The sequence below is a fragment of the Panthera pardus genome, unplaced genomic scaffold, assembly GCF_024362965.1.
Source record: "Panthera pardus isolate Hobbes unplaced genomic scaffold, ASM2436296v1 HiC_scaffold_20, whole genome shotgun sequence".
Classification (NCBI taxonomy): Eukaryota; Metazoa; Chordata; class Mammalia; order Carnivora; family Felidae; genus Panthera; species Panthera pardus.
The window spans coordinates 44,236,431-44,242,039 of record NW_026526766.1 but is presented as its reverse complement, the minus strand read 5'-3'; the positions used below and the strand labels follow the sequence as shown (position 1 = coordinate 44,242,039).

At 41.1% G+C, this 5,609-nt stretch overlaps 1 long non-coding RNA gene across 1 annotated transcript; it reads right to left on the bottom strand.

Annotated features, from left to right (window-relative positions):
- Window positions 1-666: 666 nt before the first annotated feature.
- Window positions 667-2,859, bottom strand: LOC109247126 (uncharacterized). The gene is made up of 2 exons (XR_002071594.2): window positions 2,557-2,859; window positions 667-1,072 (listed from the first exon to the last, which is right to left on the bottom strand). It is a non-coding gene; the product is annotated as an uncharacterized LOC109247126 (long non-coding RNA).
- Between the last annotated feature and the right edge of the window lie 2,750 nt (window positions 2,860-5,609).

The following is a 5,609-nucleotide window of genomic DNA, read 5'->3' as shown; positions in this document are numbered from 1 at the left end:
GAGCGTCAGGGATCATAAAGACTCGGCTTCTAATTTCAGCTTTGCCCCTTATAGCTCTATAATGTTCAGTAAATTAATTACTAAACCTCTCTGAGACTTCATTGTCTCATTTCAAAATGGGCATTATATTCACCTCCTGGGCTTGGTGGTGATAAAATGAGAATGTTTTATAGTGTTGAGAACATAATTGACTCAAATCTCAGGCCCTTTCCATCTTGTGACCAATGTTTAGAAATCAAATGTAATGAGGACATGTGTTTCTTGCCCATTTTAACTGTGAATTCTTGCTTTTTTTAATTCAAATATAATTTGAATTAAAAAAAAATTTTTTTTTTGAGAGAGAGAGAGAGAGAGAGAGTGCGAGCAAGGAAGGGGCAGAGAGAGAGATACAGAGAATCTGAAGCAGGTTCCAGGCTCTGAGCTGTCAGCACAGAGCCCAACGTGGGGCTCAGACTCGTGAACTGCGAGATCATGACCTGAGCCGAAGTCGGACGCTTAACTGGCTAAGCCACCCAGGTGCCTGGAGAATTTTTGTTTTTAATACTTATTTATAGGACTTGCAAGGTAAAAGTGAATACCTTTATAAAACACATAGCTTTAAATAATATATATCAAAATAATGTTGTGGTTACTCTGGGTTTGCTCTCTCAAATTGGTTTTTAAAAGTATTCTGTACTATGCTTCTTTTAATGTACTTCAGAAAAAAAGTGTTAAGTTTTCACCGGTTACGGATTTTTAGGCTTTCAGAAAGGAGAAGTTTCATTTTTTACATTTAGAAATGGAAAGAAAGATGTTAGACATAGCATATTTTGACTGATAACTAATTGTTCATATGATGGCAAATTCAAACAAAGAAATACAAACAGAAGGGTAGCTAAGAATTCATTCTGCTCACATGGAGAGGCTCACCAGTGGCTTTGCAAAATGGTTTCACCGAGGTCATGGTTCTCCCAGTCTCGGACCCCAAACATGACTTGGCTCCTTGGGTCTCAGTCTCCTCAGCAGTAATTACAAAGAAGGCTTAACGTGGCGTCTTCCAAGTTCTGGCATTCTAGGACCGTGAATGTGAGCTCTGTTGGCAATAAATAACATTTACTCAGTTATTCCTCCTCCTCGCCAAATGAGAAGAGGGGTGATAATTATATTCTTCCCAACCCCTGAATGTGACAATTTAAGAGAATAATAATAGCATGGTATGTGTAATAAGGCATTTTGCTGAAAGTTTTATATCTACTATGTATTATTTTTTTAATGTTTATTTTTGAGAGAGAGAGACAGAGCGTGAGTGGGGGAGGGGCAGAGAGAGAGGGAGACACGGAATCTGAAGCAAGCTCCAGGCTCTGAGCTGTCAGCACAGAGCCCAAGGCGGGGCTCGAACTCATGAACTGTGAGGTCATAACCTGAGCCGAAGACAGCCACTTAACTGACTCAGCCACCAGGCACCCCTTATATCCACTATATAATTCAATCCTCATAATGCCAATAACACAAAATTATTCTTGTTCCCTTCTACAGACAAGGAAAGTGAGGCAGAGAAAAGCTAAGTAACCCTCACAATAGCACCCAGTTAGAAGGACAAAAGCTGAGGGAGTACTGAAGTGTGGTATAGTATATTGGCTCTGGGAGTCAGACTGACCTAGGTTCAAATCCTGACTTAACCATCTTTTGTGATTTAGAGGCACATTACCCAATCTCTCCAATCCTTCATTTTCATTATTTGTTAAATGGTGATGATACTGGGACACCTGGGGGGCTCAGTCAGTTGAGTGTCTGATTCTTAATTTCAGCTCAGGTCATGGTCTCAGGATCATGGGATCGAGGGTGGCTCCATGCTGAGTGTGGATACTGTTTAAGATTCTCTCTCTCTCGGGGCGCCTGGGTGGCTCAGTCGGTTAAGCGGCCGACTTCGGCTCAGGTCATGATCTCGCGGTCCGTGAGTTCAAGCCCCGCGTCGGGCTCTGTGCTGACAGCTCAGAGCCTGGAGCCTGTTTCAGATTCTGTGTCTTCCTCTCTCTGATCCTCCCCCGTTCATGCTCTGTCTCTCTCTGTCTCAAAAATAAATAAACGTTAAAAAAAAATTAAAAAAAAAAAAAAGATTCTCTCTCTCTCTCTCTCTCTCTCTCTCTCTCTCTCCCCCCCCCTCTGCTCCTCTCCTCTGCTCACACACTCTCTCTCTAAAACAAACAAAACAAAACAAAAACAAAAAATGGTGATGATGCCATCCGTACTTCCCTCCAAGAATTAAATGAAATAATTTGTTTAGCGTTCAACAAGTGATAACTATGCTAGAGATGATAATGATTTATATTACCTCCCAAAGCATTTCCTTTTAACAACACCCAGTATCCTAAGCAAACTGGCATTTCAAAACCTAAGCCCTGTGCACCAATGTTGTTACACAAATGTTAACCTTTTCCTCCAATTAGAAAGACTAACGCAACATAACTGGCAAAGCTATTTCACATTTCATGTGTACTCAGAGACAAAGTCCAAAAAATTGGCTCTTTATGACAGATTGCTGTACATCATGTTACAAACATATTCCCCACTACTCACAGGAAGGCACTTGGCAATCCAGAAGGAATTCTTCAACATGCTAATTAATGCAGATAATATATCTTCCCAGCAATCGAAAAGGTCAGAGGAATGTATCACTTCTCTCTTCCATTGATTAAAAAACATTTGCATCCTCTTTTGACCTTCTTCCTACTTTACCCAGAAGAACCGACAATGCCCGCCAGGAATTATTGGATAATCCTCCACCCCATTGCCTAATGGCAAGAAACATCTTGACGCCTTTGGGCTCAGCTGTGCTCATTAGGTACAGAAATGCCCTGAGAAGATAGCGAATGTATTCAGATTTTTGTTTGTCTGCAGTTTGATGTAATAGTGTTTTATTTTTGGCCCCCAATTGCTCAGCAAAAAGAAAAAAAAAACTTTGGGTAAGCTGCTGATTTCCTCTAAATCGCTGAGCACAGGGATTGTAGCTTGATAAAGTCATTTAGCTGCTAGATGTTTATATTCAAACCATGCCAATGGCTCTTGCTGGAGCTTTTCATGAGGAATGTGATGATGTCTACTTCTTCATGGGGTTGAAATAACTGTAAATTTACCAGTACTACCTCATAGGAAATTTTAAAAAAATTATTTCATCTTTAGGGCTTTGCAATATAAAAATTTATGTGGGTTTTCAATGAAGATGTTACAAAGAGAAAGTGTGTATGCTCTCACTGAACAAAGTTAGTTGCAACTTCCCTGAATATTCCTAAATCCTGAAGCATTAATACATTGGTCATTGGTCTTGAACGTGGCATACTCAAGTCATTTCTCAGAAAGTATTATCAAGGTCCATTTGAAAAGCAAAATTCACAATTGTGGCATCAATACTAAAGTGAGAGAAGGAAGTAGGAGACCGGAGAACTTGTATAAATACACCTCATCTCCTTTTCCCTTTTCCTGTTTGTTGTTGTTGTTGTTGTTGTTGTTCTCTTTTCTCTCTCTTCTTCCAACCCTGAAAGCAAAGGGATTAGCTGAGAATGCAGACTGCTTCTCTAAAATCAGAAAAAAGTGTTGAATTAGGAAAGTGTTGATTTTCCATCCATCCATCCATCCATCCATCCATTCAATAAACATGGGTTTTTTTGGATATCTGTAAAAGGCCAGACAATGTGCTAGAGACACATAAAACTATGTTGTTTGTTAAGTGAGTTAGTCATGTAATAAACATTACCAATTAGCCAGTGTTTGATTCAAGAAAACCAAAAACAAGTCATTATAACATTTGGGGTGAGGTTATAAAAGTATTCAAGGGGTGCCTGGCTGGCTTAGTTGGTAGAGCATGTGACTCGATCTTGGGGTTGTAAGTTGAAGCCCCACATTGGGCGTAGAGCTTACTTTAAAAAAAAAATAGAGAAGTATTCAAAATGCTGAGGAAGCAAGAAGCTGAGGAAATAACTAAGACGTCACCTGTAGTATATATGACAGAGGCTGAGTTAAAGAGGCACACGGGCTGCCACAGGATATAACAGTAAAGCTGTCTTTGGAACCCTCAGCTGCTAAGGTACTCAGGAGGCAAAGTGGGGGTTGACAGAAAGATTGTGATCTCAAGAACCACATAGCCTTGGGCTTGCAGCCCTATCGTGGCGACTGTGTTTTCGGTCTTCCTTGCAGCTGGGTAAGCCCTTGAAATGAAGTTCCAGTCAATGGTTGCAAATGGAATTAGTGCTATCGATCGAATACAGATGGAACCACAAAATTCACATGTTAAAATTCCAACCCCCTATGTGGATGAGGAGGAGGAGGTCTTTGGGAGGTGATTCGTTCCTGAAGGTGAAGCCCTCTTGAATGGGAGTGGTGCTCTTATAAAAGAGACCCTAGAGACCGCCCTTTGCCTCTTCTGCCATGTAAGGACACAGCTGTCTATAAACCAGGAAGAGGGCTCTCACCAGACATCACATTTGCTGGCACCTTGGCCTTATTCTTCCCAGCCCTCAAAGCTGTGAGAAATAAACTTCTGTTGTTTATGAGCCACCCAGTTTATGGTTAAGTTGCTATAACAGCCTGGTGGTCTAAGACAAGTAGTGTAATTTTCAAGAAGTGGCCTTAAGAGAAGGGATTTCTCCCCCCTCTCTATTTTTCTTTTTGTTGGTCGGTAGGTGGACATGAAGGCTGAAACTAGAGCAATGACCTTAGTTCCATCATCAGATGGAAACCTTGTGAGGTGGATAGAAAACAACATGAGCCACAGTCTGATGGATATGAAGTCACGGTACCAGCCCCATGTGGCCTGTGGGAGGAAAAACAAAGCTTACATGTTTTAGCCACTACTGGCTTCCTGTCACTCGCAGTTGAACTTAATCCTAACTGCTACCAACAACGACACCTTAATCAAATTCAACCTGAAACCCTCTGAGACTCACTTTCCTACAAAACAAGGATAATAATGCCTGTATTTTTTTTTTAGAGAGAGAAAGCATGAGAGGGGGAGAGGAGTACAGGGAGAGAGAGAGAGAGAGAGAGAGAGAGAGAGAGAGAGAGAGAATCTTAAGCAGCCTCCAAACTTAGTGAGGAGCTTGACACAGAGCTCAATCCCATGACCCTGGGACCATGACTTGAGCTGAAATCAAGATTTGGACGCTCAACCAACTAAGCTACCCAGGCGCCACAATACCTATTTTTATAATTGTTGGGAGGACTGAATCAAAAGAATAATGCCAGGTACCCAGTAGTGTTATTACAAACAGTTGCTATTATTATAGTGATGTTCTTTGTCTTTCCAAAGCTCATGCTCCACAAATCTCTAACACTTGAATAGCACTCCCATTCCCTGACAGTTGTAACAACTGTCATCAAGGTCAAGCACCCCCAGAAATCAAGGGTGTTTACTTGAGCAGTGGGAGATACTGAGGTAGGAGATGGGGGAGGAGGGGAGAGTAGGGAGAAATCAATAGTTCTTCTTTAGATATGTGAAGTTTGAGATGCTTATCAGACATCTAAGTGGAAATAGATGTAGAGTAAGCAATTGGATATATGATTCTGGAGCTAATAAGAAAGGTACTGGAGAGCCACAGATTTGAGACTTGTCAGCACCTCAATGCTATTAAAAGCTA